We start from the raw sequence: 16,699 nt of genomic DNA on the forward strand, positions 1-16,699 counted from the left end.
TCTTTGTTTTGCTGGCTTTTATGCTTCCTATGCTCACTTTTGGGAACTCATATTGCTTTTTATTTTTTTATTTAAGCACTCCAAAGACAGCATACGTGTTTTGAGCTGTTTCCCTCGTATGCTTTTCTCCCCTCTCCACATTATTTCTCTTTCACCCATTTGCTTCTCTCCCCCCGTCTGCACTCAAGTTGCTCTCTCTCGCGCTGTGTGTTTTGCTCCAAAGTGCCACATGTTGCTTTCTTTCCTCCCTGTTCTCTCCCTTGTGTTGCTTAGCCCCCCACCCGCTATACAGTTTAACCCCCGCCGGGTGTGGTGTTGTTTTCCCATCTCACTCCACATCCCGCAACCAATTTAAAACTCCTTTAAAATGCTCTATATTTTAAAAGTGCGCTTTCACATTACTTTTTCTAAATGTACTGATCCCTCATATATCAGTCAAATAAAAAAAAAAGGCCTGCCTTTTGTAGGCATGCACATTATAACGTGTTTTTTAGCCATATGGCACAGCACTTGTGATTCTGTATAGCATGGCTTAAAAACATTGGTAAATCCAAAAGGTATTTCTTATATTGGTTGTGTCTAGTTTGGCTGACGACCATTTGACACCCAAACTAACCCAGGTTTTACGATTTTTTTTTTGTTAAACTGGCTATTGTTTAAATGCCATAAGAAATATAAAAAAATGGTCCACGAGAAAAGGAATATACTTTACAAAGTAAACAGGTTGTACGTTCCAGGATAGTTCACTTGTCTACCTTCCAAAAATGTCATTACCTAAATGCCATTTGCTTGTACTGAAGCTTTTTACAATATTTACACCCAGTGGAGATCCTGGCATCATTTTAAAATCAATTTCTAATACCATTTTCATGCTATAAGATTATTCTGTAACCTGTCTTGTGTTATCAGCTGCGGCTTTCGCCATACATTTTGCTCAGGATTTAAAAGTAAAATTAGTGTTTTTGGTCTGGCCTGCAATGTCACCTGTCAAGGAAACCTACGTACACCATAACATTTTGAAAGAAATATGTTGACTTATTTGCTTCTTAAACTCAAGGCTACAGTGTCACGCGGGCCTTCTTTAAGGTGATGTACCCTTGTGATTTTCGGGTCAGTCTGGACTTTTTCCTTTTATTAGGTCTCGGCCTGCGAAAGACTGCGCACATGCGCAGTCGAGCTGGCGAGATTTAATGACATAGAGGGATTTTCACTAGCGAGGTTGAGCCCCGCCCCGCCCCTCTTTTCCATTGGCTGGCGTCACCGTTCATTCTAAACGGTGGCCAGCCATTGGAGAAGAGGTCCCAGTGACGTTCTTCTTTCTCCTTAAGCCCCGTCCTTTTCAGACTGGGTTCCTTGACTTCCTGCTGGCGTAAAAGGTTTCTTATCTTCTTCATGGGTCCAGATTGCTCCATAAAGAAGATAAGGAACCTTTTACCACAGCAGGAAGTCAGGGCACCCAGTCTCAAAGGGACGGGGCTAAAAGAGAAATTTCTTTCATGTTAGTATGATCGCGGCACCCGCGCTTTACTTTTAAAATGTTACAAGTAAAGCGGGGGTGCCGCGATTATCCCGAAATGAAAGAAATAGAAAAAACATCTATTTCTTTCATTGTGGTATAACCGCGGCTTACTTTTAAAATGTTACAAGTAAAGTGCCGGTGCCACGATTATACCAAAATGAAAGAAATAGATGTTTTTTCTATTTCTTTCATTTTGGTATAATCGCGGCACCCGCGCTTTACTTTTAAAATGTTACAAGTAAAGCGCGGGTGCCATGATTATACCAAAATGAAAGAAATAGAAAAAACATCTATTTCTTTCATTTTGGTATAATCGTGGCACCGGCACTTTACTTGTAACATTTTAAAAGTAAGCCGCGGTTATACCACAATGAAAGAAATAGATGTTTTTTCTATTTCTTTCATTTCGGGATAATCGCGGCACCCGTGGTTTACTTTTAAAATGTTACAAGATAGGTTGTTAATATCTGGTGCCCCTGTGCTGCTCGTCATTGAAATCACCCACTCCTTCCGTCCAGCCATGCCCAAAACCTCAAGAAAGAAGACATGCTTTGAAAGGAGGCCACTGCCAGTATTTCATTCCAGCAACACTGAACAGTATGTTTTGTGTACAATGCAAGAGGGTCAAACAAGAGTTTGAATGTGCCCACCCTTCGATTCTAGGTAAAGGTATGGAGGGAGTAAGAATCCTCCAAGAAACAGTATTGACTCTCATACACCCCGGAGTGTTTAATCCCCCCTCCCACTGTGCAACATTCCATCAAAATGAAACATTCCGTAAACTTTTTGGGTATTTCCGGGACACAGCTATTAACGGTGCAGCAGGTGCAGTGGCGCCCGAGTTCGAGGGCCTGCTGCTCGCCGAGTACAGCTGGGAACCTTTCCAGTTTGGTGGTCGGTGGAGGGAATGCCGCTGGCCGACAGACTGGCCTCCTTGCTCCCGGAGGGGTCTCTCTGACATACAAAGCACCCTTAACATGTCAGGGTTCTCCCCCGTCAGCACTGGCCCTGGGTGGAGAAGGCGCGAGGCCAGGATACCGTCAGTTTTTTTGAGTGTTCAGGTTACAGCAAACATAGACTGTGTCATCGATATGACATCCGGGAACAGGCCTCTTGTAGGAAGCCCCTCGGATTCTGGCGGCTCCATCAGCAGGCCATGACCTTGCCTGACCCCGGAACAGTCAATCCCTCCAGACTTTAGAGCACAGCACTGGCCTTAAAATCTGCCCAACATACCCTGGGCACTGGGTGTGGGAGGCAGCCCTGCACTGGCATCCGATGCCGATCCACACACAGCTGTTTTGTTTACATCAGGGGCCTGCAGGGTAGGTCCAGGAAGGCACGTTATAGTGAGATAATCCAAATTTCATACCTGTACCACCTGTTGTCCTGTTATTTATATCTAATTCTCTGTTTGGCACCTCTGTATTCTCTCTCCAGCACATCTGGCCAGATCTCACCCCGCCACCGCCATACCGCGCCAGCTGCATATCTCACCACCTCTGCCTCTCACCAACCCACACCTTGGCACCTGTTTGTCACCGTTACTGGCACTCACCTGGACATTGTTAGGTCTGGTGCGTGTCTCATCTCTGTAGAAAGCTCTCTGCTATCATGGCTTATGACTCATGGACTGGAATGGAGCCAGTGTTTGGGGTGACCTTAGACGCTTTTTAAATAGTTGTAACATTTTATATTACCACATGCTTAGATTTATCTCGTTTATTTGAGTACGTTTATAGATGGTTGAATCATTGTTTTGTGTTGATTTATGGAAGTGGACGTGTTATAATGGCTTAAGTCTCCTGCACTGGATTGGAATGGAAGCGCCTTGAGGCTCCATGTTGTTCAAGTGGGAGCTTCTGAGACGGTCAGCTCTTCCTGGCCAGCAAGGGGGTGACCCCTCGACTGCAGCTCCAATAGTTTTAAAGGCAGCCGAAACGTGTTGCTGTGTCTTCTTTACTACTCTCCGAGCACCAATGCCTACATCTACAACGCCCCTGACCTGTTTTCTATGCCCACAAGTGCACAGACAGTGTCATTGTTTCGTGGGACGCTCAGAAATGCCAAATAAACGTGTTCACTGTAAGGGTGACCACCTCCCCTAATCTCCTAACCCCCAATCTCGGATGCAAACAGCTCTCGCGAGGCTGATGCCCAAACCACTGGTTTCCATGTGTCAGTGTTGGCGCGGGCACTTCCCAGGGGCCGGCCTTTCTATTCTCTCCTGCAGGTAGGCTCTCAGTGACTGACTGAGTTCAAGAATAATATGCTTTAATTAGAAGAGCCCCCCCTTTTCAATCCTTCGCAACAATGTGATTGGACAGCCAGCTGCACGCATTTTTTGTTTGAGGTTTTCTTTTCTCCTCTTCTTTTTCTTAACCCCTTTCATGCTCTTTTTCCTTCTCCCCTCTTTCCCCTTTTCTTCTTTCTCTCTACTTTTCCCTCCTGCTCTTGGTTTCAAGGCACTACATTAGTAACCGATGGGATAGTGTGCTTTGGGCAGAACTGTTTGTTGTGTATATATTGTAAATAATGTTCATTATATTTTAGTGTAATTTGGCCCTTCTGTCCTGAGGAAGCCCATAGATACGTGTGGCTGAAACGCGACCGCGACTGCGTCGACATTCTGTGGAGGAGTCCGTTTCAATTGTTAATTTTTGCTAAACTGTAGCATAAGCGCCGGTTTAAATAATTATTTTGGGGCAATTAGTTTCCTCAGGCGCTGTTACATAGGACTACCTGGAAGTGTAGCATTGAAACATAGGAATGCGCACATAGATATATGTGTTTTTTGTGTACAAAATGTTTTTGTCCTTATTTTTTTGTAGGGCTGTGTTGTTGTGAAATTCGTGTGTAAATATGTATATGTGATGTATATGTTGTATATTGTATTATATGGAAAGATTGAGTACAAGTGAAGGTACTCTCGTTGTATATAATCATTTGTTGCTTGTTTTATGTGCTCCACCTAGTTGTTTAATATAGCTATATATGTGACTATAATTTGTGTATTCATTACTTTATAAAATTCATTTTTGGATATATCAAGGCTTTTAATTTAACCTTGATTACAAATAAATACTGAATCGATCCCTCTGTGCTTCTTTGTATTTGTGTACATCTTTTTGATGTCATGTGCTCATGTACATGAGGGTAATTTGGGCACAACCCCCCTTTTTTCCTAGGAGATCAGAGCTGGCCTCACACTGGCGAGTCTCTGCCGCGGGGCAATTCAAGGACACTACTATAACTATAATCTACTATACTATAATCGTGGCACCGGCGCTTTACTTGTAACATTTTAAAAGTAAACCGCGGGTGCCGCGATTATACCAAAATGAAAGAAATAGATGTTTTTTCTATTTTTCATTTTGGGATAATCGCGGCACCCGCGGTTTACTTTTAAAATGTCCGCGGGTGCCGCACTTGTACCATACAGTAAAGCACCACACAGCAATTTACATTCTGGAACACAAGTTAGGGAATGCCCAGTTGAGTTTGGGTATTTTTAATTCTATACGTTTGCCATAATAATAGTGGAGCTAGTCCCATGATAGGGTCAAACCTGGTCGAGCTTTTAACTTTTGTTAAAAGAGAGACATCCTTTTACCAAATACCTCACCAGCACCAAATCACGTTGAGAAGGGGTTTTCAATGATGGTAGTACAATTTGATGCAAATATCCATTAGTATGCAAATGTCATGGCAGGACATATTTGCTGATAGGTCATATAGCCCTAACCAGTCTGTCAGCTGACTGATGAGAAGAGGGGTCGACGTAGGACGTGCAAAGAGGCCCATTCCCGTCACAGCTGGCCAACTCGACTGCACGGTTTGATCTTCGACGGGCTGGCCTTGACGTCAGCGCGGCCCACGACCTCAGTCGTCGTGACATCTCTGCCCTGCTGTGTTCTCTAGCTCTGTGACCTCAGACGCCAGCAGCCCCTTTGCCGTGGCGATCAGAGTGCCACCTATAGATAGGGTTGTGGCCGTTGTGGAGGGCTTTGATGGACTTCACTTTTGGGTTGTGTAAGAAGCTGGACCCTCCCATCAGAGGCCGGTCTGCCCGAAACACAGAGATCATACCGGCGAGCGGTCACACTGAGGAGAAGAACCCAGAGGAATGTGCAGGTACGGGCGTGAGGGCAGCAGCGTGTGACGGTTGGACGAAGTAATCCGAGCAGAGAAATAGCCTTCTCTGGGGGTTGGGGGCAAGAAGTAAATCGTGTAGGCTGAGCTTTAAGTGGCATGAAAAAAACTGGGGGTCTCTCAAAAGGGCGTGGCCAATATAATTAAGGGCGTGGCTTAAAAACTTGTAAACTAAAAGTTTGTGCTTAATAGTATAGTGTGCCGCCCGGCCTGTATTTTGCTGTTTCTTTCATTACATCCACATATATGTTAAAATTAACATATCTACAACAAGTAGAGACTATTAACTTTGTCAATAGTTGTTAGTTGCATAAGATAAATAAGCAGCAACTATGGGTTGCATATAATATTGGAAAAGCTTCGACTTAAAGCCCTGGTGACACCAAGACAATGACCAAGACAATGTTGCTGCTCCTTAGTTTCAAAAAGAGAAGGGAAATCCAGAGAGAAAATAACTCTTTAAAGGATTCCCCTTCCCTTACAACACTCACCTGGCATGACCTCATGCCGTAACTTCTCCACTAATGAGAAGTGAGCAGTGTGAGCACGCGCACATCAATGCTCAGCTATTGCATTTGTAAATGACAATGCCATTTATTTATCTGTTTTCAAAACCAACACATAAATAAAACATTTGTCATTTACAATGCCAATAGCTCTAACGTTTGCAAAGGCGAGACCGTTGCATTGTAAATGCTTGTCTTAAAAGTCTTCAGTATTTAGGACTTTTTTTAGTCACAATAGCACAGGTAATGCACACTCTCTGCCACTAAGGGGCTTTGTCCCGGGATGGCTGCCTGGCTCCATCTGATAAGGAAAAGGTATTTTCAGACGGTGGCTCCTTTATTTACGTTTTATAACCCCTTAAATAAAAATACTGGTTAGACTTTACATTTTAGAAAGCAAGACTGGATACTTTTGCAATCTTGAAATGAGGATTGATGAGACTATTGTAGTCTTTAACCTATTGCCAAAGATTTTCTAGAGTACTGAGCCGGAGGAAACAAATACATAAACCTCTTTTTTCATTTTTGTTCCTGTAAATGAATTTGAAAATATGAAGAGCACCAGCAATTCCAGCAGGATATCGGCAGTCCTGCAGAGAGACAACTGAGCGCAGAGCTCTTTGATGTGCATTTCGCCTTGAACCAGACTGTGATTCTCAGTAATCACATGTCAATCTATGCCCAGATTAATTCTATGGCTTCTTGGCGTTGGGATAGTAAGCCCCCCCATATCTGTGTCAGTGGGGTTGCCACCAGGACAGGTTTTTAGGTCTTGCTTGGCGGTAGCAGCGCACATGCGATGCTCTCGCCATGCGAGTGCCTTTTGCGATCGATTCGTCCAAAGCTTTCCCTGCACACTTATGGATGGACAAAGATGGCTGCTGTCGCCTTTCAGCCCAAGCTAACATGCACGCATACATATGTACGGACAGTGGACAGTACAACGCCATCTTGTGCCAAAAAGCTTTGTATTGTCATGGCAACACACACGTCTCTTGAGATGGATTTATAACCGAAAGTGACGTCTTTCGCAACAGAAGAACGGGCCACCCTACGTCACTGACTAACTGCCTATAGTAAAGCGGCTGAGAAGGGGAACAAAAGGCAAGACTACCGGAGATGTTGCCTGTCAATCCCTTCTCAACTGTTGAGCGGTGAGCAGACTAGAGCGGTTCCTCGATCCCTCAACTCAGCTTGCGCCATCCCGGATGCTACTGCTTCTAGACCCGGAGGGCTTTGTCACGCAGAGTTGAAACAGACACTTGATAGAAGCTGATGGAAAGTGTCTTTTCCATTAGTGATTAATGGACGGTTACCAGAATAAAGCCGCATATATAACTAGTCCGGTGTGAGGTAGTCGTGCAGTGTGTTGTCGGCTGTTCTAGAGATTGTGGGTGCAAAGTATGCCGCAACCATCCTCAGGATCCCCTGCTCAGCGAAAAAAGGGGGAAGATCCCTTGGTGGACACACTTGGATCAACTACTTGGTGTACTACTTACACCAATATTAGCCCATATATTCGGATTAGCCTCTAACACTATGAAATACACATTTGATGAGTTCTATGATTTCTTTTTATTTTTTGATTAAAAACAACATTCTAGGTATTACAAATTCTAAAAACAGCTTATTACAATCCCATTAATAATTGTTCAATACCATCACATTTGTATCCATATATATTTTATCAATCTATTACAAACATAATATAAAAACCTTCATATACACTGTATCATCAAAAGAGAGACAAACAACAGACACTACTATTTGTCATAAGTATACACATCAGGGGAAAAACAGATTTTCAAACTAATCCTGGACACACTTAATTTTTCATGTCTGCAGAATAGGCTATGTCCCTTGATTGTGTGGATGTATGCGTCGACGCGTTTCGATGGTTTTAAAAAGGATAGACCATCTTTGTCAAGACAAATTGATAAGTCTCTCTTATAAAGGGCACTGGTTGGTTGCCACTTTCGATAATTTCCTGCAGATAAACATATTTGCATGAGTGTTTTTTGCATGAATGTGTATAAGAATAACAGGAGTAAACCCATAAACCACGTTGGGATGGGTGTGGAGTAGAAAGAAAAACAATTCCCAACAGGTATCAGTTGAAGGCAGTTAAGTGATGTATGCATTCAGCATTACATTAACAAGAAACAAGGAGGCTCATATAGTTTTAAAAGCTTGTTATTCACCAATTTTGAAGAAGGATGTTTCACATGGAAATACAGTTAAATCAGCACTGTACAGAAGGAATCATGTGACAACCCGATGGCACTTGGTGAATGGTGATATATACAATTTGTGAAAGGTGAAGTGGCAAGTGCTGAACGTGTACAGCGTGAACATCGCACAGTGACAATGAAATTATACAGTGAAGGCTCCGCAGGATTCAGTATTAGTCACTTAAAACATGGAATAAACAATTTTACAGGAGCCAAAAACGTTAAATGCACCATGAGATTGCGCTGCGATGTCGACGGCGTTTCGATCCCCTTGGGTCGGGATCGTCATCAGGACAGGGTTGTCGAGTTACGAGCAGTGCTGTTGGGAGAAAGGTTGAATCAGGAAGGGAAAAGGAAGGATGGCGAAGGGAGGGGGGGGATTGGGTGAGGAGAGAAGAAGCGAAACACGCCCATAGGACGGGGCTGAGCAAAACCATGCCAGGGCAAGGGGTGTGAGGACTAAGTGAGTAGTGATTAATAAGGGTGGTCTAGGGCGCGTCATGGTTCGCGAAATGACAGGGGGATAGGCGACGAAGTAAAGGGGTGTGTGGGAGGAGTGTTTTGAAGGGGGGGGTCCAGGGATCCTCTGAACGACATTAGAGAAAAGATTCTATCAACCACGTCCTTGGCCAAGGATCTTGACATCATCACCAAAAAGGAATTCGAATACCTGAACAACCCACACCCCAGGACACCTGTTCTTTACGTCCTTCCGAAAATTCATAAGGACACCACGAATCCTCCTGGACGACCCATAGTCTCTGGTTGCGGGTCTATACTGGAACCACTGGGAAAGTACATAGATGCCATCATCAAGGAATTTGTACCGACCACTGACACCTTTATACGAGACACAATGGACCTCATCAATACCATAGAAGACAAGGCTTTTGATACGACCACTCAGCTTCTAGCCAGCCTGGACATCGAGTCACTTTATACGAACATCCCTCACCAGGAAGGACTCGAAATTATCAAAAACATCCTGCTTTCCAGACCCCAACCAACAAAAATCCCAACTGATTTCATCATGGATCTACTTCGAATTGCACTACAAAATAATTACTTTTTGTATAAAGACACGTTCTATTTTCAAATAAAGGGTGTCTCAATGGGCGCTTGCTTCGCCCCCAACTTTGCCATTCTTTTTGTCCACGACATGGAACAATCACTTATCCTGAACCCCATCAACCCGTACCGACCACAGATCGATCTGTGGCGACGGTACATAGATGGCATTCTCTTAATCTGGAATGGGTCTCCAGATACCCTTTTACCCTTTATCGACTGGCTCAACAATGCACAGGAACAGCTAAAATTCACAAGTGAATACAAGACCAACAACTTACCCTTCCTGGATGTGATAATCCATGCAGAAGATGGTTCCCTCGGTACATCCCTCTACCGAAAACCTACGGAGCGAAATACATTGCTACACTATTCCAGCTACCATCCCAGAGGCCTGCGAGACGGACTACCATATGGCCAATTCTTGCGGATCCGCCGCAACTGCAAATGGCGCAAAGACTATTTCAGGGAGGCAGACGTATTGGTTACCAAACTTATCAACAGAGGTTACCCACGACGACTAGTTACAAGAGCGAAAAAGCGCTCCTGGTACAACCATCGTGAAGATCTACTGTCCCCGAATAACAACCAAAAAACGCTGACCAGAATTCCATTTGTCTCCACATTCAGCCCTGACCTCACCTTCAACACAAAAGAATTCATCTACAACGGCCTCACACACAAACTCAACCATCACTCCAACTGCAAGACCCAGAATGTGATCTATGCGATCCGCTGCCCATGTGACCTCTGTTATATCGGCCAGACCACCCATTTGGTTAAGCAGCGCATCATCCAAGCATAGAAGCAGAATTAACTGCAAAGTGTTGACCGCCCCCCTGGTCTCACACTTTCTCGAAAAACAACATCTTGACACAGACCTAAGATGGATGGTCATTGAGAAACATAAACTGCCTATCAGAGGCGGCAGTATGTCCAATTTGCTAAACAGAGCTGAATGCAAATGGATTTCACTCGTTGACTCCGTCAACCATGGCCTTAATACTCTTGATGAGTGGAACAGTACCATCACTGTCTAAATACCCTTATCCTGAAATCCGAGCCCTCCCTCCTTGGGCCTTCTAAATCTCTGTGCCTTGAGACACTCCCTGTAGCTGTTTCCTCCCCATCATACTGCCTCATACCACATGCAACTTGGCATATGTTCTCTATGCATTCTTAGCCAATATGTTTACACATGCATTCTATTCAGTTAAATTCTACTGTGATTCATCACAACTGATAGTTGCCTTAATTACATATATGTTTTACGTGCTCCACTCATGTACTACAATGCTGACACAACATATATGTCTTTCGCTCCCTTTTAACTGTAAACATGTAATTCAACTGACCGATTGAACAATGCATGAGTAATGTCTTAATGCCTGTTTTCTAATGTTTTTCAATGTGCCCTCGATTCGCTACTCATTCGGCTTCCTACGATGCCTTGAGCACGCCAGTCCTGATCCGTCCTCAATTCTTCCTGTTTTCCTACGTTACCCTGACAACACCGCAAGCCACCCCCCTGTCCCGCCCCCCCACCGCCCCCGGACACGCCTTCCACCCAGCCCACCGCCCTATCGCGGATAATATACTAGGTCCGAACCCTTCCGGGCTCACGGAGCTGCTTGCATTCACAGCCAGTCGCCCGAATCGCCTGAGCCCTTATCGCCGCCGGCCACCTTGATTTATTCAGGTACTTATGATTATGTTGTCCCGCAGCACGCCAGACAAGGAGCACGCCAGTTACCGCTCCCGTCGGGCTACCGCTCCATACGAGCCTGCTCCCTTACACCCTCCACACCTCCTGCTATCTCGTTGAGCTCTAACTCGGGGCCTGTTTTTTCATAGGTGCTGCCACGCTACCACTGCCCACGGCGACACCATACCGTTGCAGGTAAATTGATATATGTAGATATTAGCCTGTGACTTCATCGTCCCAATCTTGGGTCATGACGGTCCCTTTTTTCTCTCTTAGACGCAGCTGCCTCCACCAGGGTACCCAGATACCACGCAATTGGTCTTGCGTGCACAAGTATGTTGTAGCACAATTACCCACATTATCCCCAGCACCCACCTTCCCGTTATCACCATATGTTCACTGCCACCCCCCTTGCCACTTCTCCCACATGCGTAAAATACCCCCCCATTCAAAACACTCCTCCCACACACCCCTTTACTTCGTCGCCTATCCCCCTGTCATTTCGCGAACCACGACGCACCCTAGACCACCCTTATTAATCACTACTCACTTAGTCCTCACACCCCTTGCCCTGGCATGGTTTTGCTCAGCCCCGTCCTATGGGCGTGTTTCGCTTCTTCTCTCCTCACCCAATCCCCCTCCCCTCCCCTCCCTTCGCCATCCTTCCTTTTCCCTTCCTGATTCAACCTTTCTCCCAACAGCACTGCTCGTAACTCGACAACCCTGTCCTGATGACGATCCCGACCCAAGGGGATCGAAACGCCGTCGACATCGCAGCGCAATCTCATGGCGCATTTAACATTTTTGGCTCCTGTAAAATTGTTTATTCCATGTTTTAAGTGACTAATACTTAATCCTGCGGAGCCTTCACTGTATAATTTCATTGTCACTGTGCGCCGTTCACGCTGTACACGTTCAGCACTTGCCACTTCACCTTTCACAAATTGTATATATCACCATTCACCAAGTGCCATCGGGTTGTCACATGATTCCTTCTGTACAGTGCTGATTTAACTGTATTTCCATGTGAAACATCCTTCTTCAAAATTGGTGAATAACAAGCTTTTAAAACTATATGAGCCTCCTTGTTTCTTGTTAATGTAATGCTGAATACATACATCATTTAACTGCCTTCAACTGATACCTGTTGGGAATTGTTTTTCTTTCTACGCTTTTGCATGAATGGCACATTAGTAATGTCTAATACAATACAATTCTTTTTCTGGATGTTATGGTTTTATCAAAATGCATTTGCAGGCAGATTCTTATAGCCTGTACATTTGCTATACATTTACTTTGTCTCAAGGCATAATCTTCTACTCATTCTCTCACTAGTTGCATAGGGTCTGCTTTCCTAATTTGCAGGCATCACATTTTCTAGGCATTCATTGCCTTATTTTAAATGTGGCTACTTAAACACATGCAGTTTTATTGTTCCAATTCTGATATATGGGCTCTGTTGCTTTTGAATACAAAATCCCCCTCTCCTTGTTAACCCCAGGCTGCTTACGAGAAAATATATATACATATGTCAACCTGGCTGGACACCATCAGGTAGATACCCCTTATTGGTGCATACCGGCAGAGGCGAAAAAACCTGCCTCAGCCATTGGGGACCATTGTAAGATTTGTGTTAGCCATATCTCCAAGGGCACTATTGAAATAGGTTGTTCATTTACCTTATCGCATATTACTTCCTTGCATTAGTCATGTTCCGCATATCTGGTCTATACAATCACCATGTCTTAAAGTTATTCCTACAAGGTAATTAGATTTATATTATTGCTCTATTCTTTGTGCCACTAATGTTATGTGCTGTGTTGTAGACTAATCTCAAAAAATTACCTTAAATTCTTAAAATCTTAATCTGCCTTGTTGCCAATGTGGTTACTTTTGTGGATATGAAACTTCCCGTATGCGATGTCCCTTCACATCATCTGGGGGAAAACAGATTGTGGGCTTCTTGTCATCTACGAATATTTAGCTTTTCTTAATGTATTATATCATCTATTGGTTATAATATACCTACTTCAAGGGCACCCAAATATGGAATCTTCTTCTCCACCATGTAATTTTCACTTTGAAAGGCTGCAGAAGGGATTATTTCCTTAATCCTAAATGTTATACACTTGCTCCTCAAAGCTCTCTATATTGGGGGAAAGGGGACTCGGGTCAATATAGAGGTTGAGGTTACATATGCATAAAGACTCTTTAAAGCAACCAAGCCTTACCTAAGTCCAAACAGCTTCTGGCGCCGGGTGTGGTTTTCTAATTCTTATGCCCTCCAGATTTTATTAAATCTTTGCTCACTATAGAGGAAAACATGACAAAAAGGTCCTCTTTGTTAGCGCTCTACATTCCCCAATGAAAATAGTTCTAAATCTATTCCTTAGGTCTAAGTATCCCCCTCCTTACCAGGAATCAGTGGTAATGATCGTCCTCACACCCGCGTTATATTCATGAAAAACCGCTCGAATATTCTGTGTTGTGTCTTTCCTATTTAAATACCGGGTCGGTAGCCCTGGTGATGTTCTGGGCCGGCAGTGTCAGGCTACAGCACCGGCTGCCGCTTCTGTTTACAAGTTTAGCCGCGCCCATATACATGCACACTCAGAGTTGTGAATTTTGACACGTCCTTTGATGCCAATTTGCTTCACAATGTTTGTGAAGCAAGTAAGAATAAACACCTATAACCTTGCCATCAAGTTGTTTCTTCAACTGTTATAGCGCACAGACCCTACAAAAGTGTAATCTCATAGCTTTTCACCACGGGATTCTTCTGATATCGATACAAAACAATAATATCTCCGCATATGTGAGATGGCGGAACACAGCTCTTCACTTAATTTTTTTTTTTTAAGACATATGCAAAATTATTTTCTGTTTTCCGTTTAGCAGTTTTACTGCTCATTGTACAATTGCCCGATAAAAACAGTGTAATAAAAAACAAGCATTGAAAATGCAATAGGTCTCGTCTTTGATTAAGTTAAAGCTATTTGCTTTGCTATACAATACCATTAGCTATACATATGTGACTGGAAGATCTCAGGACAGGTTTTGAAGCTAATAAATACTGCAGGTGAAATGCCTGTTTGATGGGACACAGATGAGGCAAAGACGCACGAAGGCATGGAGGAGGCAAAGACGCCAAACAGGATGGACTGGGAAAGGGTTCAAATGGAAAAGAAAAAACTGAAGAGGCAAATGAAGTAAGGGGGCAAAGAACAAAGCATGCCAAGAACAAAGCAAGCAGGATGGAAAAAAGGCAAAAAGATATGGGAAGACTGAAAGGAAAATGTAAAGTAGGAAATAATAGGATAGACTAGAAAGATGGAAGGAACTAAGGAAAAGGGGTTCAAGAAAAACAGTAAGAAGAAACAAAACAATGAAAGAAGGGAAAAAGAAAAAGGAACGCAGAAAAATAGTATGGAAGGATGAGGCTAAGGAAAGAAATATGGAACAAAGGATTAAGAAAAGGAAGGCTTGATATAAAGAGGGGAAGAAAAACTGCTCACTCACTTAGTGACTTGTGGTTGAAGGTGGGGGTATTTTATTTTTCTAGCTACTCCCCTGGTCAAGGGTTGACAAACTAGATTTATTTCAGAAAATGTCATTAAGGAAAGAGTATTTATAACCTGTTGGCAATTAAAATGTAATCAACACCCTGAAAATTGAAAATATGAATTCTTTGCAGCGAAAGATTGATTTCTGGTTATATCTGACATCAGAGGTGCACAAATGCAACTCTTCCATTTTAGCTTCTCAGTGAAAACGATTAACCAAGATGCACACCAGTTATGCTTTCAAAAGGGTAGATCCCCTCATTGCACCCCGCCCCTTGGCTTGTTCCGTATGTAGTAAGCTGTCTTTTTAGTTACCTGTCCGATTTAGGAACATTATAGACCCTATAAATGAAGGAGTTTTGACTTGGGGAAAGCTCTGCTGCTTCTGGAAATATTTCCACTTGCTACAGACAAGACGAAAGGAACATGTTTTACTCCAGACCTTGACAATACATATGTCTAAAAGCTCACTATCTGCTTTTACACTCAAAGACCAAGGCATGCTATAGTGAGCATATGAAGCAGCGACTTACTCAACTGGCAGTTTGCCTGTCATGGATTTTTAACCAACATCATTTCGGTTCAACTTGAGCTTACCCAGTTGAAGTACGAGTATGCCTATGAGTCAGAAGACACTGATATGGGGCACAAGCTGTATTGGGGTCCATAAAGGAAGATCAGTTCTGGTGGGTGTGAGATGATGAGTTAATTGTCGGGGAGGGAAACAAGGACCAAACCCAGAAGTCAGATTATTTATGAGTGCTGCGTATGAGTTAAGTGCTGGGTTTTAATCCCTTAACAATAGATCACTAACTTTTTGTATTTGAGAAACATAGGAAATCCCTGTTTATAAATTAATAATATTTAGTAGACATGTATGTGGTCTGTTTTCTCACCCAAATACTAAGCACTTCAGTGCAGGTACATCATACATAATGAAAATCACCATCCCATGCGGGCAACTTCACAACACGTCCACTTCACAACACGTCCCGTTTGCCACACATTTGCTGGCGCATTTGCTACCTAACATGGGCTTTCAATTCCTCATCGCTACAAACCTGAGGATCAAGGACACCATGATGGGATTTGCCTGCATCAGCAACTCAGAATAGGCTGAGGTATGTCCAAGACACAGAGTCGACCAGCAGCACCCTGTCCAACGCACCAGCACGTGGCAGCAGTAGCAGGTCTTGAATCACACTTCTCTTTCGATAGTGGGTCTGGAATCACAGAATGCACTGAGGACATCAACTGATCCAAGATCAGACAAGCTGAGAAGAAGTATGTCCATAATTACAGTGCATTTTTGCCTGTGCACGGTAAAATAAGAGATGTAAATCTCTTTAAGGAGGAAAAAGCGAAATAGTAAGTGGCCCACAGAGTTCTTGTGTACTGAAAAAAGCAGGTCTTCACTGTCTTGGTAAAGTAAGGTAAAATCATTGCAGAAAGTAGGTAACATTTCCATGGATCATCTGAGTTGCTGGGTTCTGTGCTCCATGATGGTCCGAGCATACTGCTAAATGTGTACAAAGAGGTTTTTTAAGAGGGCTTCAAGAGACAGACGTTGCTCTTTGGATAGGTGTTTTTTACCGGGATAAATAAAAGTTATGTTATGTTATGTTATGTTAGGGATTACTTGTATAGCGCCTATCACCGCCGGTCTCTAAGCGCTTACCAGAAAGAACATAACACACTAATGACCCTAGAACCTCAGTTGTTTCACCTCCTATGATGTCATGAAGGCCTTTCTGAAAAGATAAGTTTTTAGTTTCTTTCTGAAAGGTAGAAGCTGCGATTCCTCTTTCAAGGTAGGTGGAAGCTCGTTCCACAGTTGTGGAAGGAGCACAGACAAGGCCCTGCCTCCTTTGGTCTTTAATTTGAACCTAGGTTGAGACAGGTTGGAGGTTGTTCCTGAGCGCAATAGCCTCCCGGGAATATACCTCTTTAGACGT

General features: G+C 43.5%; 1 protein-coding gene across 5 annotated transcripts in view; it reads left to right on the forward strand.

Annotated features, from left to right (window-relative positions):
• SBF2 (SET binding factor 2) overlaps window positions 1-16,699 on the forward strand; it is a 2,295,537-nt gene that overhangs the window by 1,515,690 nt on the left and 763,148 nt on the right. The window lies entirely within an intron of this gene.

The sequence above is a fragment of the Lissotriton helveticus genome, chromosome 3_1 (assembly GCF_964261635.1).
Source record: "Lissotriton helveticus chromosome 3_1, aLisHel1.1, whole genome shotgun sequence".
In the NCBI taxonomy this organism is placed as follows: Eukaryota; Metazoa; Chordata; class Amphibia; order Caudata; family Salamandridae; genus Lissotriton; species Lissotriton helveticus.